We start from the raw sequence: 26,955 nt of genomic DNA on the forward strand, positions 1-26,955 counted from the left end.
ACTATCTATTTTTCTTCTCTCCTTCCTCTCTGCATCTCTCCCCCTTAACTACTATATACTTCTTTCCTTCCCAGTTCCTCTACTATACTCCCATTTCCAGTTCCCATTTTATTTCTTTTTTCCAGTCCCCTTATTATATACTTATTTTTATTCCTCTATTTTCCAGTCCACTTTTCTCTTTCTCTTGTACTCTTTCCTTTTATTGTCGATTGATCTCTTTCTTCCCAATCCCTCTCCCCTTTTCTACTACACGCTTCTTTATCCCATATCTTTCGCAGTTACCTTTTATCTTATCTTTTACTCTGTCCTCTTTTATTGTTTCTCACTCTGTTTCCTTCACTTATCCCTTCTCTCCCTTTTTGTGCTATATACTTTCTTTTTTATCTTACCAGTTCCCTTTTTTTCTCTGTCCTTTACTTTTTCCTCTTTCGTTCACTTCCCCCTCTAACTCACCCTTTCAACTATTATTTTTCTTTCTCTTCCTATCTTTCCCAGTTTCCTTCTCTCTCTCTCTCTTACTCTTTTATTTTATATTTTACTCTCTCTCTCTCCTTTTTTTTACTACATATTTATTTTTCTTCCTATCTTTCCCAGTTCCCCTTCCTCTCTCTCGTTTACTCTTCCCTCTTTTATTGTCTCGCTCTCTTTCTTTCGCTTTGCTTCTCTCTGTTTCCTTTACTACTAGATACACTTCTTTCATTTTCTTCCTCTCTTTCCCAGTACAATTTGCTCTTTCTATTTGTATCCTTCCTTCTCTCGCACACACTCTCTTACGAACTCATTCCTTCCTTTGTCTTTCATTGCCCACTTCTCTCTCACTCTACCTTCTTCTTCTTTTCTCAGTCTATCTTTCCCTGTGCATTCCTTTCTGTGTGTCTTTACAGCTTTCCCTATTTCTCTCTATCTCCCTCTTCCCTCTTTTTTTCATTCCTTGCCTCTTCCATAGCTCTCTGACTCGCTCTTACAATTGCACTGGCAGTGAACCCCACCCATAGCTACCATACTGCACAATTGTAACACTGACGGAGGGGACCCCCCTCCCTCACCCGGAGACGCCAACACTTATGGATATCGTAATTTATACTCTCGGCGACAGCTCTTTCTGGTTTTCAAATTATTTTAATCACGGTGCGGCCCGGTGGGAGGCGCTAATGGAATTTTCTTCCTCTTCTCTTCCGATATTCGAAGAATTAGTCCCTCTCCTTGTAATGTTTTCCAGAGCGTGAGGAGCCCCGCCCACCCAGACCCGCCAGCCTAGTTCGTGCTTCGGCCGCAGAGCAACCAGCGCCAGCACAATGTACACGAGCTTTAATTACGGCCCTGGGGTAAAGGTGGTAAGATTTTGCGAGGCAAATGCACCGTGTACCCCTGTACCCGGGGTCCTGATTTGATAAGTAAATCTTAAAAGAGGGGGAGGGAAGCGTAATAAAACAGGTGGGACCTCAACGTAATTTCGCACCTTAATTTGTACACAGCCTCAGAGACTGGAGAAAGGGGGAGTATAAGCGGAGAGGAATGAATGGCGGAATGTTCATACTGTTGCGAATTCTACATTTCTTAACATTTAAGCCTTGACCAAAATGCTACGCTGTAAAGTGAAATATTGTATGTTATATTCAGGCCCGTAGCTCAAATTAATCTTCATGGGGGGGGGGCTCACGGGTGATCGGGAGGGGGGCTTTGTAAACGAATTCCATTTTTCAAAAGTTTAATAGTATTAAATGAAGGTAAATTAGGTTTATATATAAAATATATAATTTAGAAATATCATACAAATACTACAGGTTTTTTGTCCATATCTTACCAAAACATTTGGTCAAAATTACCAAATTTGGTAAAGGCTACCAAATCCTTCGTTTATGATTACCGAGAAGCCTAACCAAACGTGTTCAAACAAATCAGTTCTTCTGTGTAAACGTACATTATTTCGCAATGGTATTTACGAAAGATGTGTTTAGAAATTCACAGTGTCCAGTTATAATAAACAATTTCGGACATTGTTTAACGTTTTTTATGTGATTTCACGATTGTCAAGGTTAAGCTATCTACATATAAAAAGTAGGACACGGTATTTTCATGCCTGGTATTGCATGAAAACAATAGCCGACCATCAAATGTTAATGCCACTATTTTTTATTCAGAACCTCTTATTTCATAAAAATGCCTACTTTTGATTTGGTAAGAATAATATCAGAGCAGTGTAATTTGGCAAAATTTAGGTAGGAACCTCTTTCCCTATGAGCCCACACCTGGCTACCTCCACGTTTGCAGTACGTAACCCTTGTTTCTTGGAAATACTAAGCTGTTTGTGGTGAAATTTACTTGTCATGTCGTTGAAAATGCGTCAGTGCAAACAGTACATACGTCATTGGCGATATTCCTTGCTGCTGGTATCAAAACGAAGGGCACTAAACCAATAATTATGTAGCTATCACACAAGAACAGTTACCTGCTACTTAATAAGAAACAATTGCTGGGGAAGCATCCAATGCATTCCACTAGCATCTGTCCAATATTACTAAAGTTTTTGTTATTATTATGAAAACAATCAATTTTAAAGCAGTTATGGGCAATTTCCTGTGTGTTTCATAGAGTTAGTAGCTTATATAAATTGGTTGCCATATTACCTATGTTATGTAGGCATCCCCGATGGCACCGTGGTAGCGTCGTCGCCTTGTAATCAAGGGCTCCCGGGTTCGATACCCGGCGGAGGCACTTGGTGGTTTGGATTCCAATTTAAACTATCGTCCAGTCCCAATTAGGCTTACTGTCCACAAAGTTGACTTAAAACACCAAATCAATCAAAACCTATGTTATGTATTTTTTTTACTGCCTCTTTCATTACTTATATTTTATTCCTACAGTATTAGCATACCTATAATAGGTTTGGTTTAATATTAGCATTAACCAAAGAGACACATATGAATATGCAAAATCAATAATGCAGTAAGTTCAGCTTACAAGGAATAACAACAATAAGGTGAGTTACTGTTCATAACAATAAATAAATCTGTAAATCTCTGTGCTTTTCGGTGAAACACACATGGCACCCCCCCCCCCCCCCAGTGGCGGCGACTAGGTGGGCGTGGGGTAGCAGTTGCCACTTCCCCACCCAGGTTTTGCCACTTTTGCCCCCGCACTATGCTAAACCTTATCTACCAAGGGAAATTATACTGTCCTTGTCCCCCCAGTTTTGGTACCTTGCTTCGGAACCCAATCGCCGCCACTGGCACCTCATCTTAATAAGCTCCGCACCCAGGTCCTATGTACCTTTGCCTCTCGGCATACTTTATTAATCATTGCGCATGAAAATGTTACATATCTCTTTCTATTAGGACCATGAGGATTGAATATATGTAATGCCAGAAGTTATAAAATACGATAACGTAAAATAGGGGTTCCGCTGTATTACTCAAGTTTGAAATAAACTGAAGATGTTACATCACATACAAATACCTACGTATATTTACATATATTTCTTAGGGCCTCTCCGATGGCGTAGTGGTAAGCCTTGAAATTGATGGGTTCCATGTTCGATCCTCGGTGGAGTCACATTGCGCATTATCTTAGTTTAAACTGTACGTCCAATCCAGATTTGTCTATGTGAGCATTAAGTGAAATTAAAACGAACTTTTTTCGCATGTAATTTGCTAATGCATGATGAGGTTTCTACAATCACTAAACATCTCAAAGATACACTAAATGAAAAAAAAAACAAGTAATAAAGTTTCTATTCATGTATTTATGTCAATTATAATGTTATTCTATGATGATGGAAATATATTTTTCGCAGTATTTTAAATAATTCCATATGTTTTTTTGCTCCCGCAGAAAAAAATAGTTCGCGTGTATCATGAGACCTATCAATAGAGGCCTGATTTCGGATTACTTTTATACTTTTAAGTTATATACCCACCCAAATCTATAATTCGAGACCAGTGTTGCCACATGAAGGGAAATTTCCCTTTTTGAAGGGAAATTTGGAGCTAATTTTTAGTGAAAAGGGAAATTTGATGAAAAATAGCGAATTTTCAGGGACATTTTAGGACAGACTCAACATTGATTATATTATACATTATAAGTGATTCCAGTTTTGAAAATGAGCAACTTTTTTCTTTTATTTTGTCGTATACTTTGTTCTGAGAGGAAGGGTGGAATTTGAGCATGATTTGGGTTGGTCCACATCTGGCTACCGTTTAGGACCGGAGGTCATTGACATTGACCTTTGGGAGTGGGAGTCTGAGGGTATTGTTTATGTAAAGCTTTCCGTGGTTCTCTGAATTTTGCCTCAAAACTGCACGTGCAAACCATAAAGTTCTCTTGATCGCAAACTATCTTCACTTCAGTCTTCATTGGACACTGGGTTATTCGTGTGCGAGTGTTTCGTGGAAGGTTGTGTCCGTCTTGGACGATGGAAGAACAAGGAGAGCAAATGAAACGATCTGCAGCTCCAGAATATATTACAAAACGTCGTGGAGAATTATTGGAAGATGAAAAAACACCGCGGAAACAAGTTAAATATTTCCGTGCGGAGTGGCAAGAAGTGACCAACAATGCCTCTCAGACTCAATGGATTAAATTTTATTAAAAAAAAACTTGCTGTGTTTTAGAAGTTTTCACCTAATATGTGAAATTTACCAGAATAGAACATTTACTCAGGTATGTACTATATCTTTTTTAAAAATAAAACGTTTATACACATCAGCCGAATTTAAAAATTTTGATGGGGAAGCAAAAATGTGATTTTCCACACAAACTCTTCATATCTAAAGGAAGTGGCGTTTCATCTGGGCCTTACTAGAACAGCCTTACTAGAATATTTTTAATATTCTTCTGATGGTGTGATGAAGACAAGGGGTATTGGCTACCCTAAATGCAATCTCTGTGTTTTGCTTTTAACTTAAGAAATCTTCAGTTTCCAACTTTAACGTAGTTCTAGCTTTCATCTCAAAACGAAAAAAAAATGGTTTGGTTTAGCAATAAAATCTAAATCTTCCCAAAAAAAACCTTTTGTGTATTGATTTGGTATATTTTACTTCACTTTTCTGCCACTTTTGGCTAATTGCAAAGATGGGGATGAGTGAAGATGTGATGAAGTTTATGAATGGACACTCACAAACCGCCATGCCCAGGCTGGGATTTGAACCCGGGACCACTGGCGTCGTAGCATTTAAAAGTTAAATTGTTTAACATTTTATACATACATACGAACATGGGTCAACGATAATATTTATTATAATTATTTCTTTAGATCAAGGGAAAAAATGGGCGAAAAAGGGAAATTTTACCCCTTGCAAAGGGAAATTGTGCTTACAGATTGTGGCAACACTGTTCGAGACAAATCCCTGCGTCCTACCGATAGGAAATTACAGCGCGAAAGATCCCTGCCAACAGTGACATATTCACACGGTTGGCAACACTTCTCTCAAGAACAATATGCGCCGAAACTTTCGTACCACCCTGTTTCCTCCTGTTCTTTTCTCAAGGTTAAGCAAACGCGATCTCACGTGACTCGATTGTTTGCCAGTTTGATTGCCAGGCCATAACAGAGCCAATGAGCCCGCCACATGCAAATTGCCAATCGGTGGGGGGAGTTGTGGAGCGGTTCTCATTTCTTACCCTAACACCTGTTTTCTCCTCAATGAGGGCCACTTGAGGAAACTTTTGCTCCACCACCTGTGAATTTCGTGTCAGCTCTTAACACGTGATTACTTTCGTCGTACACACACACACACACACACATTTCAGGACTCATTGAACTGGGTAGTGAAAATCTAATATGGAAACAGGGACGAGAGCTTTGATTTAACCGCACTACAACATGCATTCAAATTTTATGTGAAGCTCCTTTATGCAGTTTTCACAAACGTCTAATGTAGTAATTTTACTGCCAAATGGGGCTCATTGTCATTACTAGGGCTAGGATTTTTATGACCTGAAAATCACCAAAATATGCAAAATAAAAAATACTCTTATGACCTAAAATTTTAAAAATATGCACTCTCCGGCAGAATCACATAAAGATTGCATCCAAAGGATTCGGACCCGGGACACTTAGCATTTGAACCCAGAAAGGAAAAGAAACATGCCAAACGAATCTCACCAAGACCAGACAGAATTACACACACATCTACTAGAACTCTAAACTTCTATTAAATACTATTCTTCTGTCATCTTCATCTTTCATAACCTTCCTATCGGGCCTCCCCGATGGCGCAGTGGTAGCGTCGTTGCCTTGTAATCAAGGGGTCCCGGGTTCGATACCCGGTGGAGGCACATAGTGGTTCGGATCCCACTTTAAACTGTAGGCCCAGTCCCGATTAGCCTTACTGTGCATAAAGTGGACTTAAAACACCAACTCAATCAATCTTAACCCTCCCACTTCATTGACTTCACTTCTTCTCTCTGCCTTCGTTACCTCTTCCCTCTTCCTTCACACACTTACATATAAACAAAACTACACACACAAGAATTCACCAAACAAACAACAATACAACATGAGAACACGTCCACACAAAGTCACATCCACCCACTCAACTCCTAACACTATCTCAGCCAAATAGACGGACTGAAACACACTACATACGTAAGAAAACGACCACAAAACAAATATCATATTAACAAACTTTGTAAACCGAGTTTGTTCTGGATTACCGAATAACCAGATCTTGCGGATAACATTGTAACTTGCAGGAATGTATCTATATGTATTCTTTGAACCAAATAAAATCACGAGGATGTGAAAATGGGGGAACCGATATTCCTTGGAAAATACGTTCTGGTCTCATTAGGTACCAGAACATAAGGGCATACCTTCGAATGTATGCGGGTGGACACGGCCATCTTCCGGGGGTCCCCCCTTTCTTGTTTTTAGAACTGAAGTGTTTCAAACATCAATATTTAACATACGCTGAGAAATTTTCACATTTAGTTCACTTTATGAGCCCTGAGTTGCAATGTACAATGAATACTTTCTCTAAATTTTCAAATAAAAATGATTGCCTATTGTCAGCCAGCAAAGCCTTGTACTGATAAAAGCATCTGTCTACTTCAGCTGACACAAGAGGAGCATTCTTAAAGTAAACAGTGTCATTCGGCTCAAGTTCAGTAGTATCGAGAGAAAATTTTTCTCCCAATGAAATTTTTTGCAATAGACACACGAATTCAACGAATCAACTTCGAAAATGGCTGCATATTCTTTGAAAAATTGAAAATATGCTAAATATGACAGAAAATCTATCAAAGTATGCTCAATCACGTAGAAATGGCAAAATATGCCCTTAAAAAGCACCTTAGTTTAATTAGTTCCTTCGTAATTTGAATTTCTATATGTTTAGGGAACACATCACCCTTACCAAAATAAATTGATAAGTCATGAAAACCCTAGACCTAGTCGTTAAATACTCTAAACCTAACCTTACACCCACCACCTCCCATCAAACATTAAACTGCCTCGAATCTAGGACAATTGCGATGATTTTGACTAGCTACCTTGCCAGTGTCAAGTCTGCAGAAAGTGTGACAGGAATCAGTGTTATATTCGAGAATATCAGTATTTCACATAATTCTCTTGTAAGAGGTTTGTTTGTTTGATTGATTGATTGATTTCCTTTATTTTACTTCGCTTTTTGTGCCACTTTTAGCTAATTTACGAAGATGGGGATGAGTGATGATATGATTAAATCGATGAATGGACACTCACAAACATCCATGCCCAAGCCAGGTTTCGAACACGGGACCCCTGGCATCGTAGCGCGAAGTGCTAACCACTCCGCCATGGGGGCCGGCTGTAAGAGGTATTGTACGGCGTGTTAAGTCACCCTTCAATTTGATTGAAGATTTAAAATGTCATCGCAATTGTCCACCCGCTCTTTCACTTCTATAGTGGAACCACAAGCAAAACAACCTGCGCAGACCCGCTACTCCAGTGCACAGTACTCCCGCGAGGAGGGGAGGGGGAGAGTTGACCATGCTTCCTTATGGCCTGAGCTGAAGGGAAGAAGGGAAAGTTGCGTGGGGACTTTTCGTCCAAGGTTTTTCGCTTGTGGTCGATCTATAACTGTGTTCATCGCAATTGTCCGCCATCGCAATTGTCCGGCTACCACTGCCTCGGGCGGTGGTTGTTTTTATATTAAGAATTAGTACAGGTCATGTTTTAGTTAATCAGCATTTAGCACGTTTAAAAATTGTGCCCTGAACTTCTTGTCAGTGCGAAGAAGCTACACAATCGCTCTATTGTTTATTTTTTCAATGCCACTTAAGACAATAATATCGAGACATTTTATTAAAAAAAAATATTGCGCGTTTAGGTTCCATTTCCGATATCAAATGTACATTAATCTCTGAGCTTCGTACTGCAGTTATTTGAATACTTTATAATTTCGCTCGAGAACATCGGATTACAATCTAATTCTAAAAACTCATGACACTCACAATTATTTAGACGTCATACTATCATAAAACCAGAATAGACAAAGGCACTCAGTAAGAAGTCAATAGTGTTTCGAAGAAAATGAACGTTAATAATCATCATGTTGGAACATATCATATATACATAATTGTGATAATAGTACCTGAACTCAGCAACTTTGTCTAGAAAATACGCCGTGTGAGCCAACCAAATGATGACGACGACCCACTCCTCCCAGCACTGACTGATGGTTGATTGATTCATTTGGCTTATTTTACTTCGCTTTTATGCCAGTTTTGACTAATGAGTGGTGATATGATGAAATTGATGAAGGCACACTTACAAATAGCACTTATGCCTATGCCGGGATTCCAAGAGCACTGTGCTAACCACTGCACCGCGAATATCGGCAAATCGACAGTCTAAGACCGTCATTTCTCCAGCATTGGGAGCAGGGCTGTAGTCGCGGGTGCACGCCGTATACTCTGTGGTATACATTGCTCATAAGCGGGGGGGGGTGACTTATACTTTTTCAAGTAATCAGCCCTCATTTTGCCATCTTTTCCTGATTTTAGCATTCTTTTTTCAGAAACATTGGGCCAAAGGGAGAGGGGTTATGACCCTCACCAAACCCCCCCCCCCCACCCGGCTCGCCACTGCTGCGAAATCACCGTGCTGCAAATGACTCTAATTCAAGAGCTTGTGCAAAACGATGGTAACAAGTGCGGTGATGTACCAAATGTTAAATTTTAGAAGTAGAAACAGCACCAAAATACTTTATTGCTCAATATAAGTAAATCGTCCTCAAAGTATTATTTTTATTTTTAGTGTTATTAGCAGTATTATTAAAATTATTAACAATATACGAACTAAACATTTACTGAAGCCATGTCAACAAGAAAATAACATACATTAACATGCTGTACTGTATCCCTTACGTTATAATACGAGTTTGATATTTTAAAAATGCCATCTCGATTATAATATGCCTCATTTATGCCAATTATGGGTATATCATCATCGTCATCACTATTCTGTTACTATTGTCAATGAGAATTTTTGTAGAAAAATTATTTCATCCATATATTTAATGGAAACGTAACCCACAGTTAATGGAAACGTGGTTTTTCCTTAACGTTTCACTAAACTTATCGTACACCCTCTGAATATTTAAAATTTTGGGACTACACCACAGCTTGGGAGTAAATTGTCACCTAACTTGGGGAAGGTGGGGGGCAGAATCGAACTTGGCCTCAACTTTGAAGGAGGAGCAGAATTGGAAGGTTTTCCGTCACTCCTGGATGATTTGCATGCGAAATCACAAATATTATTAAGCTTAACGCCCACTAAGACGCATAGAAACGCAGCAACAGAACGCATCAGACGCGTTTCCGGCGTCTCAGTGGGCAATAACCTTTAAGATAACCTGCAGACTTCCGGCACGGAAATTCCGTGCTTCGGTTCCACGCTTTACCTGTACATTGGGCGTTACACCATTTGATTTCAATAGAAGCAGACAACAAAAGTTCTGTTGCCGCGTTTCCCGCCGTCTCAGTGGGTGTTAAGCTGTACTTTGCTCCTTAGGCCCCATAGAGCCTCCCTCATGGCGCAGTGGTAGCGTTGTCGCCTACTAATAAAGGGGTCCCGGGTTCGATACCCGGCGGAGGTACGTAGTGGTTCGGATTGCACTTTAGACTGTAGGCCCAGTCCCGATTAGCCTTACTGTGCATAAAGTGGACTTAAAACACAAAATTAATGAATCAATCAATCCTCAGGTCCCAGGAGGTTAACAAAAACTTGAAAGTTTTAATAAACCTGAAAACTTTGGCGGTACAAGTGCCCCCTTGTCCCCACCAAGATACGCCTACATCTCCAGTCAACGTTTCACAGTGCATCGTGCTTGTGTGTCAGTGGTACATTAGTTTCCCCTCCCCTTTCTTGTATACAAGCCTTTTATCCTTTTTTACTCCACAAACAATGGGCAGTACGGTACCAGAAGATGAGTGCAAACACGCAGTCCTTGCCCCCTCTCTCCCCCCTCTGTACACGCAATTCAAATGTTCAGCACAGCAGCAACAGCTGTTGCTGGGGGTTTTCGTGTCTGCGGTGATGGACAGAGAATTGAGTTGCTGCGTCGCATGGCATGAGATAGTCAAGGCCTTTGTCGAGAAGCAACTCTCGTCGGCACGCCACGACTTGTCCACCAGCACACATACCATTTCTTCGGCTGTTCTGGAATGGAAACGGGCATGTACAGTTAACGGCAAAGATAATAGTAGGCAAATTGTCCATCACTATTTTCATAACTGTCTTTGCCGTTGACTGCACGTAGAAACACAGAAGAAAAGAGAAATGTTCAATTATACCACGAACTTGGAACGTTTCTTTTACATATATGGTAATTGTCTGGACTGAAAAAAAGTTGTAACCCCCCACCCCACCGTGCCTCCCTAATGGCGTAATGGTAACGCCGTCGTCTTATAACCAAGGGGTCCCGGGTTCGATACTCGATGGAGGCACAAGTTGTTCGGATCGCACTTTAAACTGTAGGCCCAGTCCCGATTAGCCTACCTGTGCATGAGTGGACTTAAAACCACATCAAATTATATGCCCCCCCCCCATCCCCCATTTCAAATTGGTAAGCTCAGCTCTTATTTGTTTGATTTAATCAAGAAGGTTTGTTGGATATTTTGTTTTGGTAAACGTGAATATAGGTACATTATACAGATATTATTAAACTTGGTTGGTTGATTTGGTGTTTTAAGTCCACTTTATGCACAGTAAGGCTAATCGGGACTGGACCTACAGTTTAAAGTGGGATTCGAACCCCTATGTACCTCTACCGGGTATCGAACCTGAGACCCCTTGTTTACCAGGCAGCGACGATACCACTGCGCCATCGGGGGCCCTATTAAACTTGGTAATCTTGACCAAATTATTTGGTATTTGTAAACAAAAGATTCCGGTCCATTCCGGTCGCAAATTGGATTAATTCATTTGGTATTTCTAAAGAAACGATTACTGGTGTTTTCTAAATTTGAGTACATTTTTGGTAATCCTAAACAAATGGGACTGAGGCCTCACTAAATTTATTAAATTTGACTCATTTATTTCGTAATTCTAAATAAATTAGTTTAACTTTTATTAAATTTGGTAATTTTACTAAATTCTTTGCTACAAATGGGAAAGATTTGGTCAGAACTACTAAATGTAGTTGCTGTTGAATCTTTATGTATTTTAAGTTGCCTATTTCAGTATATATTTGAATTTTGGCACTTGGTGAAATCCTGATTGATTGATTTGCTTTATTTTACTTCTCTTTTTCTGCCACTTTTGGCTAATTTGCGAAGCTGGGAATGAGTGATGATGTAATGAAATTGATGAATGGACACTCACAAACATCCATGCCCACGCCAGGATTCGAACCCGGGACCCCTGGCGTCGTAGCGCGATGTGCTAACCACTCCGCCACGGGGGCCGGCTGGTGAAATCCTCAAGCGAGATGTGTCGAGTGCCTCTTGTCGCTACGGTCTGAAAGCTTTCGCTATGAAAGCTGCCTTAGGTAGCGTCCAGACAGAAGTGCAAGCGACAAGTGACATGGAGATTTCACACCGAAGCGACTTTATTGACTCTTGAGTCTAAGGCAAAACATTCACCACGCAAGCGCTAACAACAAGGCGACACGTGCAGCTTGTCGTGTCGCCTTGGTTCGAAAGGTTCCATTAATTCGCTCCCTAGCGACAACTGTCGCTTCGGTCTGAAAGCTCCCTAATATTGTCAAAGAATGGTGCACATTGTTCTAATATCCTGCTGATATATGAGTCTGCCATCAAACTGGGTTACCTTTGGCAATGCTGTCAATTCCCATGCAAGCCACGTGACCTTGCGTTGTGTCGATCTTCAACTGTCTATGTAAATAAGGCAAGCAATAACCACAAATCTCCACAAGGCCCCTTCGGCTGTCCCCTGATGCATTGACGAGAAAAATTATTTTCGTGGTGACGGAGGAGACACGAAGCGCCAACTTTGATTGCTTTGGAACGACCGTCAATGGCTTCGAGAAAATGAGGATCTCATTTTTTTGTTGCTGTAAAAAAAATGTTTCTCCCCCATCCAGCTTGAAAATCATGATTGATTAGTAACTGCTTTCGCTGACTAGATTATAAAACACGTCCCACAAAGGCTTTGATTATTTTGCCAATTTGATTTTAATCGCTTAGCAATTACCGCCTCATTATAGAATGTGCATGATGGACGACAATTACCGCGAGGAAGATTGGGAAGAGTCTGGAAAACTCTCAAGTCGGTCCCCGCGGCAACACGACTATCCCCCTCCCCTTACCCCACCTCATTTTCTTATGGTACTATCTACTATCTTCCTTCTTTTTGGCTTGTTACGGTGGAGCAGAATTTAACATTTCATGAAAATATACTCTACGCTATCATGGGCAGAAATGGAAAGATACCTGCAGAAACTCGATAAAGGACATAACTAACTAACTAACTCTCTAGCCTTCTTAAACCCGAAGGTTTACAGTTGCAGAAACACTAGCCTTCTGTCCTTATCCTGGGCAAGACCAATCCAATCTTTTCCATCCTTACCGATTTCCTTTAGGTCCATCTCAACATTATGCCCCATCTTCGTCTTGGCCTTCCTACGGGTCTCTTACCATCAGGTTTCCCAACAAGAATCCCGTAACCTCTTCTTTCCTCTCCCATTCTCCTTGATTTAATTATTCTAATAATATCTGGACATGAATACAAATTATGCGGTTCAAAATTATGTAACCTTCTCCACTCATCTGTCTCCTCATCCCATTTCGGTCCAAATATTTTTCTAAGGATTTTATTTTCTAACACTCTTAAGTTATGTTCCTCCTTTGATGTAAGGAACCAAGTTTTACATCCATATAGGCGTAATACTAGAGGCAAAATTACTGTTTTGACTCTCATATTTGATAAGGACATATCAAATACTTCCAAATTAATCTTTGTGTTCGATGACAGCATGGAACAGACTCCTCCTAGGAGCCCGTTGAACCTTAGCCCTGGGTCAGTAAAGAGTTTTTCGAAAGTTTCTACGGATCAAGGCAGGATTTTTTTTAGGGATGGGGGTGTGACAGACCCGAAATTGTGAAACGAAGAGGAGATCCGAAGTGGTGTTGGAACACAAACGCTATGGTAGTATTGCATCTACGTAGACGTACAATTGTAGAGTTGAAATATTATGATCCAAAGTAACGGGAAAAAATTGAATTCATCAATGATGATGATCAGACATCAGCAATGCAATCTCTAACAGACAAACACGTACAGCTTGGTACTTATTATTAACATTCAATTCTAAGTTGCTGACCAAGGCAGTTCATTAAGATGTAAAAACACTTAACATGTAACGTTTCAATACTGTATCAGGGTTGAAACGTTACATGTTAAGTGTTTTTACATCTAAATGAACTGCCTTGGTCAGCAACTTAGTGTTTTTTTAATATGGAAACAAGGCTTAATTATATTACAATTCAATTCTCATAAGTATTCGAATAGTACTGTATTCCGCAGATTAACAATGTTTTCTAATTTCCTTTAATTTTCTTATACTAGTACCATTGAACAGGCATGATAGCGTTCAGAAATATTATGTTTACAAAATATTATATTTAAAAATTAAATGACACGTATCAGCAATGATTTCTTATATTGAGGGACATGTCTGAATATGAGTTAACGAAACAAAAACCGGGACATTTGTACACCACGACTGTAGTTCGAAAAAGATTGTGAGAGGGATTAAAAAGAACGGACTGTCCCGACTAAATAGGGACGTCTGGTATCCTTGCATACTTGGTTATGTAACTAAAATTAAAGACTGCTTCTCTCCACATACAATCCATTCATGTATGCAAGAACAAAATAGAAATTATTGGAAAATTTGAAAAATCGTCAATGTTATTTTCGAAGGTTTTTATAGTTCACATTAAAATATTTCAAGATGGGGCATGACCTCCTTTTCCCCTTCGTGGTTACGTGCCTTTGCCTGACACTTTGTGAAGACACCAATACTGTTAGATGGCACCGCCAAATTTACAATATTCCACCGTTAACAGTCTGCCTGCTAATTTACAAAAAACAAGATACAACCGTTATTTTTATTTAAATTTGCAAATTTTATCATGCATAAAGATAGATAATGGTTATATGTTATAATTGCGTGGACCACAAATATATTTTTAAAAACTGATTAGTTAAAATTACATGTAATGATTGTTAATACTTTAAAAACGACGATGGCAAGGGATATTGAAGGTCTTGACTGTCCTTTCACGTTCACCAATTTTATCTTGTCACCATTAATGCTCATCTTCGTGATTAGCCAAAAGTGGCAGAAAAACGAAGTATAATCAATAAAATCAATCAATCAATCTAATGCTCCTGTTATTTAGAAAAACAGCTGAACTGTGAGAAGTTGATGGTCTATGACCGTCAATTTTAACACCGTAATAGAAATGGCCATGATCTTTTTTTTTTTTTTGTTGTTGTTAAGTTTTAGCTGTCAGTGCACAGTTGCCCTAATTAAATTAATTTTAATAATTCAGTTTTTAAAAATATATTTAAGCTGGGCAACATGGAATTCGATACTGTGGGAACCATTTCACCCTCGCCAGTTCCGAATGAACCAGCTCCACGAACCAAGCAACGTTGAGTGTTGCATGCGGCTGTGTTTTTTAACCGTTGACAGCAGGAAACTGCAAGAAGACTCAGTGCAGCCATTTTTATGGGGAACAAAGTCCCGAAAGACAGGCCGTCAGTCAATCATAATTGCGGTTGCCAAAACTTTCCTTTTCTGAAGAACAAAACTTGTCTGTCAAGCTCCTAGACGTGGATCCCTGTACCATGAAGGCCTGACGCCTAACAATGCGATGCCCTTTTGTGTGTGTGTGTGTGTGTGTGTGTGTGTGTGTGTGTGTGTGTGTGTAACGCAATGGTGAAGTCTCGAACCAACTATTGGTATGTTTATTTACTTCGAATAGTCTAGGAGTAAACATTCATGGATACTGGCGTAGGCAGGATTTTTTTTCTGGGGGCTGGAATTGTAATGTAGTACATAGCTGCTTTCTAGAGGGGGCATACACAATACGATATATCGTTTAGAACTTTCCACTCTCATAAATGACAATAGGGGATAATTTTAAGGCGGTTTGCATGTACCAACCTGTTTTCCCCCCGAGTTCTTTAATGGTTTTATTTGCTAATGCTGCTTTTCTCAAAATTTCTGAGATTTCAAGTTTTATCAATGGTCTGACGCTCCCTCCCGTTTCCTACAAAAAATTCTGTTTTTCGTGTGTAGGTGGACCAGATTCGCCTTGGAAAAGAAACAGGATGCTTCAGTTTACACCTTACTACAGAACTTAATATTGAATATTTTCAATGTATCAGCTGCCAAAACACACCTAGCGCACAGATAGCAGTGTAGGTCCAGAATCTTTAACTTTATAAAGGAGAATCTACATTACGCAAAAAATTAAAAAGTAACGCACAGGACCAAATTCCTCTAGACAATCGTATCACTAATATAGATATCTCAAGGAAGAAATTTTAGGATGTTATGAACAGTTTTTAATTTGCATTTTTAGAGTAAAATGTAATAGCTTATAGGTAATGCATTCTTGCGCAATATCAACTACAATGGAAGTATTCTGGAGTCCTAGTCTTGCATATAGTCTTACACTTGGACCGTACAATTTGTTATATTTATCAGATGGTGATCAAATCAATACACACACAAAATATTACGTATTTTGCCTCTACCTAGATGATATCCCCACCCTAAAATTAAGAATAAGGTAGAACCCAATGAACCCTCAAAATATAAAATTACATACAAGCAGGGATTATATGAAAAAAAAAAAAAACCTGATTTCTTTGAATTAACAAAACGCATTGAGTTAATCTTTCGGTGACTAAACAAAAAAAAATAGTATCTTTTACTAAATTTGATAATTGTGATTAAATTATTTGGTAACTCTAAAGAAATGTGCACAATTACTAAAATAATTTGGAACTGATGAACAACCATTTCTTTTGTCGTCTATTCAAACAACAGTTCTCTTGGTTGTTCCGAACAGACTTTTCTCCAATATGTAGGGTCCCAAAAATATCTCAAGGAACACAAGGGCCTCTAGGTGAAAGCCGGAACACTATCATGTGTAATGTGTATGGCTAAAACTTTGATGTTCCAGAAGCGTACCAGCTTTAGAATTTACTTGTTTTGTAACAAATTTAGGCTTTAAAGTTTCATTTTTGGCTCATTTATGTGCATTTTTAGGGGTCATTTTCTTATCATTTTCTCACTTCTGAAGCTTAATACATTTATATTTAACGATTTGAAATATAACTTGCAGTTTAGAGGTGATCCACAGATATAATGAAAGGTCTTATATTCTTCATGTACAATACTTTTATGTTATTCATATCATATTCATATCTTCAGAATAACTGTATCAATATTCATTATGTTAAAAATAAACTGTATCATGGAAATAACTCATATCAATATCCAAATATTGCTTTGTTTTGCCAATTTTCAGAGGGGGTCGACGGATCGTTTCGACCCCCTCCATGACGGCATAATACAGAGGTAAATTTAACACCAAAAATGGTCATAAATTATATCTCTGTGCAAAATTTTACGAGATGTGAATATTGCAGCCCTTGCAAACTTTTCCAAACATGAAATTCTATCCACTCTTCAAATTCATGATCTTTCTCTTTGTCGTCAAGTTTCATATTTCTTTTCAGAATCATGAATGGATAACTTTTCACCAGCAAACTCTTGTCAGTTCTTAATATCAGAATCCCACATACCAACAGCAAATGCAGCAACTTCTTTTACACTAAATCTTCAAAACTATCCTTATAACAACGATCACTTTTCTTTGGGCTACAAACCATTTACAACTCATTAGAAGATGCTTCTGGCTTCCATCTATCCAAACAGATTTTCAAAACGGCGTGCATGAAGCAGCTGAAGAGTTAAATAATATTGGTTTTGCTTTAGTTATTATTATTCTTGTGTGGGCGTATCTTATTGCTTGTTGATATCCTGATGTAAAATGAATTTATCTGCAATCAGGATCTTTCAAATAAATAAAATAGGCCTACATCACACCAAGTGACTGAAACGGCTTACCTTGTTAACGAGATGAAGATTTTTAGCAATCAATTCTTTTTTGCCTACCTATTTAGTGAATACACATTACTTTACAGTAGTTCTCCGTGTGTGATCGTCACCGGCAATTAGCCATTTAACAGTCTGATCAGCGGCGGTAAAGAGGGGAAGCAACAAGGTGCCATTTCGGCGATAATTTCTCAGCTTCGACAGGAAGTTAACCGTTAGCCAATCATAGAATTCCTGGAACACAAGCAAACCCACCCCAAATATATTTTGGAAAATGAAAAAGGGTACCGTCTTCTAATCTACCCCCTCCCAATTTCCTATACTTTTTTTTGCCTTTTCCTTCGCCGATCCCGTATTAATGCTCGTTTGATGGGTTCCAGTCCATTTACTTTCCATTTTTTTTTGGTCGAGCCAAAAAATACGATTGGGGTTGTAACCAGAGGAACCCGTAATTAAAACGACATTAGGTGCTGTGGGTGATGGGGCCTGGGAACTTCCTAAGCAGATGTCTACCACAGGTTGTTTCCAGAATTTGAGGGGGGATTACCTGAAAGGAAGTTCACAGGATATCAAATCAAATGCTCAAATTGCTTCTAAGCATGGTGCAAGCGCTGAATCGTGAAACATATCCAGCAAGGGTATGGTTCTTACTATCAAACAAAGCAGGGGTACCAAGACGAGATTATAAATTCTTGATCTCGTATCAGATTTTATATTTCCACCCAGAAAAATTAGAAACTGATTTGCTTCATTCAATCAAAAGCTTTTCTGTTCGGGTTTTTGGTTCAAATGAATCAAATAAGTTTGGTTGAATTTTCTTTTCTACTAATAACAAAAGATGCATTGTAGCCTCTACCAAATTTAGTAATTCTGACTAAATCATTTAGTAATTCTGAACAAATGGGCCGGATTACAAACAATAATTGATGCTTGTGAACAGTCACTAATTTGTCACAAACAATGTTTGCTCGGTTTTACAAACAAAAAGTTGTATGAAACAACCAATGTGTGGTTTCAGGTAAACATTTTTTTTTTTGTTTAAATAGATGACAAACAACATGTTCTGAGCGTAATTTGGGACCTAACTTTGAGGGGATTATTTGCTAAGTAACTGTTACATTTGGAAATTATTACTTTGTTTCTCAGGTCCCAGGAGGTTAACAAAATATACTTATTAAATGTGTTTTTTTTTGTAGGGCAAGTACCCCCTGCTCCCGCCAAGTTACGCCTATGCTTGTTTCAATGCTGCAATGCAATACGCCTGCACGATGCCGAAGTCCGGATTCGAGTCCCACGCTGGGCATAAGTGTTTTTTTGCGAGTCCGTTCATTAATTTCATGTAACCACCACTTATCCTCATCGTTGCGAATAGCCAAAGGTGTCAGAAAAGCAGCTCCGAATAATAAACTACAAAACAAGCAATACGGGAAACGCTGTAAAAACACAACTCACAAAAACAGGAAGTACGGAAGGAGAAGGTTAGGGGAAGAGAGGGGAATATGCGAAGGAAGGGGGTTGGAAGAGAAGTAAACGGAAGCTTCGCTGACAGTTGGCCGATATTCGTTTGTCTCGATTTGGCGTTACATGCAAAAGTATAGGCTGTGAGATGAAGCCTCCCACCTTAGAAGTAAACACAGGCGTTCCCTTCCTTTTCAGATCCACACAGATTCCCGATAATAAACGAAAAAAAAGAATCACGTGCTTTATTTCTTTTTAAAACGAGTACCTTCGAGGTAAAGAATCTGATCATCCCTTAATTGGGGGTAATTTATTTGTGTAATTGACAGCATATCAAAGGTAACCACACACACACAAATGTAAAATGCCCTGCTAACAATATTTTTTTCTTCCCATGAGGGAGTATACGCACACACACACACACACACACACACACACACACACACTCGCACACACGTCGCGCTCGGAGAAGCAAAACAAGCGAGAATCGTGCAGCGGGCTCACAATGATGGCAGAAGCGTTTATCTCTCCTTCTTTTTTCAGTTATGGAACCTCCTCATCCCCCCCTGCCCCCTCTCCCCTCCACCACCTCCTCTTCTCAGCGAAACCATACGTTCATCTCGGCGACGTTCAACGAGAAATACACGTGATAAAATTATAGGGAGTACCACTATAATTATGGTGGAGAGGAATTTCGATGCCCTGTGTAAAGACACCGTGTAGGGCGTGGAGAAACAAAATTGCTTGAAAAATATGTTGCAGGTTATTTTTTTCTTCTTTTCTTTCCTCTTTGGTTCTTGTACGTCTGTTTGTATCCTCCACCTTCCTTTGATCATCCTTCCTTAATTCCTCTGCATCCTTTTCCTCGGCTCTCTCATATATATAAGGCGCCCTATCAGAATTTTGGGGGAAGGGGGAGCAATTGAAAAGGTCAAAATGGTAACTGAAGCCCCCCATAATTACTCCGGGTCTTTCCCCCCCAACAGCTACAGAACGTCTGCTATAATTCTGGCAGCCCCGATGTGAAAGTTTTTTTTTCTTTTTCGCTTTTAATGTTCGTTTCCCAGCCGTCTGGTGAGTCTGTCCGGCACCAGAAATCCTACCGCATCATCCGGGCCTTATCAAAAGTGGCAGCGTTGGGATGGAGAGGGTGGTTTTGCCCATCGCCCCGGCGAAACGACTCGAGCATTTGTCAAAAGCAAATGGTTGATGTTTCTTTCCAGGTTGTTCCGATTCTCAGGAACTGTTGGGTTGGGAATTAAAAGCGGATGTGGCATGGTTGTTGTGGCGGGAAATACTGCGAATCCTTTGGTTTTTGCCAAGTGCACGCTTTCCACATGGTCATTGAGTTGGGATCCCCCACCCTCTTCCTTTAGACTTTTCAACGTTACTCAAGAAAGCAAGTCGATCTATGCCAAAAGCCCCGTAGAAATCTATAATACAATAGTAATCACTTCCTTGCAGGAGCTACCCATTTCAGAAATATAGCACGTATCCGCAATTTCACAAATGCACAAATCCGCAATTCCTGACAAGTACTATCAACTTCAGAAGTACAGTACGAGTCCAAAATTCCACAATGCAGTCAGTTCCTTACTATCAACTTCCATTATTCTGGAATACATTCAATTCCTTCAGAAGTCCATAATTTCACAATGTTGTCAGTCCCTTGTAATGGTATCCCCTTCAGAAGTGTAGTGCCAATTAATACAGTCAGTCCCTTGTAAGTACGTACTACCAACTTAAAAGGTACAATGCAAATCCCTAGTTCCACAATGCAGTAAGTTCCTTGTACGATACTGCCCTCTTTAAAAGTACAGTGCGAATTCATAATTTCAGAATGCAGCCAGTTTCATGTAAGTACTATCCACTTCAGAAGTACAGTACCAGTCCTGAAATTCCACAATGCAGTCAGTTCCTTACTATCAACTTCAGAAGTACAGTGATAATTCCACTATTCTGGAATACAGTTAATTCCTTCAGAAGTCCGTAATTTCACATTGTAGTCAGTCCCTTGTAATGGTATCCTCTTCAGAAGTGTAGTGATAATACAATACAGTCAGTCTCTTGTAAGTACTAGAAACTTAAAAGTACCGGTATAGTGGGATCCATGAGTATTACCGTGCAAATTGTCCATGACTTTTCCCCTAATTTTTCTTATATCTTATGTGTTTTTAAGCGATGGATTTTATGTATGCTGGTGCAGAAGTTGTCAACAGATTGTTTTGAGTTTTCTTTTACTTCTTGGAAGCTCTTATTGGGTCAAATAAAGTGCACGAACATGGTGATGGACAATTTGCACGGTAATACTTATGGATCTCACTGTAAAGTGCAAATCTGTAGTTCCACAATGCAGTCATTTCCTTGTATCAGTACTATCCTCTTCAGATACAGTGCAAATCCATAATTCCAGAATGCAGATCGCAAAAATATCCTTTTTAGATACAAAATGCTGTCTATACAGTATTCCTGGAGCAACGTCAAAGCAGTTCCTTTGTTTCTTTTACCATAAGGCTTTGCTACACTGGTTTGGCCAGACCAGCTTACCGCATCTGTCCAGATGAAGTCTTTATTTGCTGTGTTGTTGCATTTGGATGAGGTCGACATCATTAGATTAACATAAGGGTTCCTCACAAATACTTCACTCTACCCTTGACACATTGTGAGTCAGAGGGGTAGACATGGTGAGGGATACTTACCATCCAGTGTTGCCATAATCTATCCTAAGAAATCCGGCCGCTGTTTTCTGCAGCCAAAGTATTGAATGGAATCAACAATTAGTACTGTAATGTTCCATCCCTTATTTTTTATATCCTATACCTTTCAAGTGTGTATTTGTACTGCGTATTGGTGGTAAGGGGTAGCCTCTACCACGTTGACAGTTTTTTTTTTTTTTCAATTCCACGCAGTAAAATGATTTCTTTGAATTAAGGAAAGGCGTTGGTTAAGCTTCTTGGTAACTTTCGAATTCTAAAAGAAAAGTGCCCTAACATTTACTAAATTTGGTAATTTTGATTAACTTGTTCCGAATTTTTTTAAAAAATAGGATCTAAACCTTTACTGAATTAGATAATTTTAACTATATTGTTTGGTAGTTCTGAGCAAATGCACGAGAACCGTTATCAAATTTGGAAATCTTGACTAAATTATCTGCTAATTCTGAGCAATTGTGTCCGGTTAGGTCCGCATTACTGAAGAAAATTGGAGCTGAAGAACAGTCATCTATATCCTGTCCCAGCTAACTGTGGAGCCAGGCCGCGGATAGCGTCAGAGAAGCGAGGGAAATCAATTGGCCAGAGCGAAGCAGTAGATGCTCGTGGGAAGGCTGGTAACTTCAGTTGCTTTCCTCTCACATCTTCATTGGTAGAGCCATCTCACGTCACTACTTGCGCAGAGACTTGCTTTCGTTTGCCTGTTCCACAGTTAGCTGGGACGGATTATAGTTGACTATTTAAACAACTGTTTGACCATGAGCACATATTTTTGAATAATTCAAAACAAACATTTCTTTCTGTGTAGAACCTCACATCGCAAAGAAACCCAATGGATGAATATGGTGATGAACAGTTTGAATATGGGTGGGCACATGGGGTTGGTTTACAATCATAATCCAATTGTTGGATTCGTTCATCAGTCATGTGTGTTCACTGAACTACCACCTACTGTAGACTTGTAAAGGACAAGTGCGTTGGAACTATAAAACTGATTTCCTCTCATCTTGCATTTTGATTGTTGGATGAACACTTAATAAAGAACACTTAATGAAAAATACAACGGTATGCCCCGTATACCATTTGGTTAACCTTATATTAATCAGTGTATACCTTCTACTTTTGTTTTGTTTATACAGGGTGTCCCCGTTAAAAGTAACCCGGTTCCGATCAACAGTTACATTTCAAGGATCATGAAAAGAAATGAAGATTGTATACTGATGACCTTGAGTACCTACCACGGTTTATGCTACAATGGACGATTCTATTTTACTGGTGCATTTGCCTCATAGACAAATCTCTTTGAGCCGGGTTACGTTTAACTGGAACACCCAGAACTTACTTATGTAATTTGGTCATAACTGCAGTGAGTTTATTGAGACCTGCCATTTGTTAATATCAAAACCAATGTATAAGTTTAACTTTAAATGACTTGATGATTCGAAGTATCGTCCGCCACGCGAAAGTCTCAACAATGTTCTTGTTTGTCTTTTCCGCAAAAACTGGCGGAAAACTTTAATAATTAAAAGTGAAAATTGACGTCTGTTTTATTTCCATTTTAAACACTGAGAGAACGAAGAAACAGCACTCACTATTGCTTTATCGGGTCATTTTTCAAAGTTTTTTTCATTTTTAGTGTAATTATCAGTATTTTTAAAGTTCTTAAAAGTATACAAACCGATAATTCACAAAAAAAATAATATCAACAAGAAAATGAAATGGAATGACTTGCTACGGATTTTATATTTTTATTTTTTGTATTTTTCAAATGTCTTCTCTATTGCAATATGCCTCTTTTATGCCAAGCCTCTCATGGATAATTTCTTTGTACAAGTTAAATGCTTTAATCCATATATTTAATGGATGGAAATATAATTCAAATTAATGGAAACATGGTCTCCATTTATGAAACTTAGCGGATACCCTGTCGAAAATTTTGGAACTACATCCACTGGCGTGCACAGGGGCTGATGGGGCTAGAGCCCCCTCTGCATTTTTTTTTAGAAAATCAGCAGTTTCAAATAAAATCATTGAAAACTAGAGTGATATATACAACCCTCCCCCTTTAAATGACCCCGGATTACCATTTTTGAGAGTGGAAAGTTCTAAATATACGAAATATTTTATTTGTTTGTTGCCCCCTAGAAAGCGGCTAAGTACTATCCACCGTTACAATTCCAGCCCCCCCCCCCCCCCGAGAGAAATCCTGCGTGCGCCAGTGACTACGGCACTACGGAGAAGTACTAATTTCATTTCGCACGTACGACTCACTTTTGCTTCCGACTGTACTATAATTAACATATCTCGGCTTGGTATACATTAAAAGAATAAACCCGTTACTGAATTTACGAGTTGCAAAGTTTGGATGGGACAATATACCCCCACCCCATCTCATTTTCGCCGCCATTGATCTTAAAGACAGGATTCTGGGAATGAAGATGACTTTATCCTAAAACATCACTGAAGAAGACGAGCATAAATCTTCTCTGGTCATTGAAAAATCCTGGTATATGATGCTGCTTTATGCCCACCAAAGAAGTTATTAAACTTTTATTCCAGGATCGGGTAGGCATTAAAATTGTTATGCCTTGCATCTAGCTCATATCCCACTTTTATTGTGAAATGTTCCTACTAAACAGGAGAATAAAAACATTTGCCTGACGTTTATATCTCTATCCGTAGTTGTGCAATGGTCTCTCGGAGAGCGTAACGGTTAAGGCTGTCTCCTTGTAATCAAAGGACCCCGGATTCGATTCCAGGTGAGACCCAGTGCTTCTGATTCCACTCTCAAGTGTTGGTAAAACCTCAATTGGCATATCTGAGCATGAAGTGGACTTATAGCAAACTTTTAGGAAGTGGTCACTTATTTCCGTGTAATTTAATTGATTTTCACACTTTCAATACACAGGGTGTTCCAAAAGTCTAGGATCGTAAAGTGTTTTCCATACCCGTTTAACCATGGTAGGTGTTGCATATCACAAATCTTCTCAACGTCAATCGTGGCATTTCGCTTAATATTTTAGTACAAAATTACCACATTCAGTAAAGGCTACAACAGTTTTTTGTGTGGTGCCACATTTAGTAAAGGCTACCATGAATTTCTATTTAAAAAAATAGTACAAAATTACCACATTTAGTAAAGGCTGCCATAACTTTCGATTTACAAAAATTAGTACAAAATTCAGTAAAATTTATTCAAGGCTACCTTTGCTTTTTGTTTAATAATATTGTATAAGTTTACCACATTTAATAAAGCCCACGACGATTTTTGGTTAGTAATCTAGTACAAAATTACCACATTTAGTAAAGGCTGCATAACTTTCTATTTTGTGTGGTGCCACATTTAGTAAATACTACCATTAATTTCTACTTAAAAATTAGTACAAAATTACCACATTTAATGAAGGCTGCCACAATTTTGCTTAGTGGTACAAAATTACCACATTCAGTAAAGGCTACCATGGCTTTTGATTTGTTAATTTAGTACAAAATTGCCACATTTAGTCAAGGCTACCTTGGCTTTTTGTTAAATAATTTACTAGAAAGGTACCACGTTTAGTAAAGGATATCATGATTTTTTTGTTTAAAAATTTAGTGTGAAATTACCAAAGTTAGTAAAAGCTGAAATGGCTTTTTGTTTATGACTACCACATGGCGTAACTAAACGCTTTTGAACTAACCAGTTTTTCATTCATTTCCAAGTACAGTCGGGAGTGTACCCTTTCTCAAGACAACCAAATGTCAACCTTACTTCCACGTAGTACACCCTGGATTGCATTTTGCAGACTAGCAAGGCTCTGGCGTCTGTGGGGTTTGTGTTATGTTCTGTCAGTGTGCGTTTATGATTGTTCCTTCATCTGTCTCATCGTTAGGGCCCGGAACTTTATATCCTATAAAACTGTAAAATATGTATGTAATTATGTCATATAAATTGAAAAATATGTCATGAATAGGGCCCGGGACTTTATGTTATAACATATTTTTCATTTGGCTTCGGATCTGTAATATTAGGGTGCGATCTTTTCATATCTGATGAAAATCAGCCGAAATAGACAAATTTGACAAAGCATATTTTGACATATTTCACCAATTTCGCGTTTTTACAACATATTTCTTCAATTTTGTTGTAATAAGACATATTTCTGTATAATTTCGTAGCTAATTCTCTCGCACATAATCGGTTATTTCATATTTTTTTCATCGTAGCTTTAGCACAACGGATAGTTCATATTGTCGATGGCAGGATCTGGAAATTAAGGAGGAAGAAAGGTGCCGTCTTTTCTTAGACAGAACAATAATACCCCACTTTTTTTTATCCCGCCGACAATTGATAGCCATGCAAACATTGAGGAAAAATGTTCATTTCTCATTTCTTTGCCTTTTTCGCTTTTCACAAAAATCAGTCAAAAGTAAAAATAACATTCGGTACATTACAGCCCATACTCTACTCTATCGTGTATGGGAGAAATTCGAGAGTACTGCTGTACATATTTTTTACTTTACTGGGAATATTTCTGCATTTTTCTGACATATTTGTAATTTTTCACGACATATTTTCCAATTTATATGACATATTTACATACATATTTTACAGTTTTATAGGACATAAAGTCCCGGGCCCTACTCATCATCATTCAGCTTCGCAATTAGTCAAAAGTGGCGGAAAGGCGAAGTGAAATAAATAAATGAATTAATTCATTCGTTCCAAGTACAATCGGTTTTAAAGAAAAATGGTCTTTCTTAATAAATATACACCCAAACACATCGTGCATTATCATTATTCAGGGTTGCATACGTTTTAGGATACAACATGCCTGCATAGCATGTACAGTGCGATCCATGAGTATTACCGTGCAAATTGTCCATGACTATTTTCATTAATATTTCTCTTACAGGATATGTGTTTTTACGGGATGAATTTTTACGTATGCTGGTGCAGAAGTTGTCAACAGCTTGTTTTGAGTTTCCATTTAAATATTGAAGCTCTTATTGGGTCAAATAAAGTGCACGAACATGATGATGGACAATTTGCACGGTAATACTTATGGATCCCACTGTACCACAGTGACCGGAAGGCACTTGTACGTTATCTCTCCAACGTAGTGTTTAGTTTCAATGCTTATACTTAAGTGATTTTGTGTGTGTGTGTTTGTGTGCCGACACGTTCCCACACCAGCACCCTCTGTTGTGCAAAGTTTGAA

The sequence above is a fragment of the Lepisma saccharinum genome, chromosome 1 (genome assembly GCF_977018435.1).
Source record: "Lepisma saccharinum chromosome 1, izLepSacc3.1, whole genome shotgun sequence".
NCBI classification, from domain to species: domain Eukaryota; kingdom Metazoa; phylum Arthropoda; class Insecta; order Zygentoma; family Lepismatidae; genus Lepisma; species Lepisma saccharinum.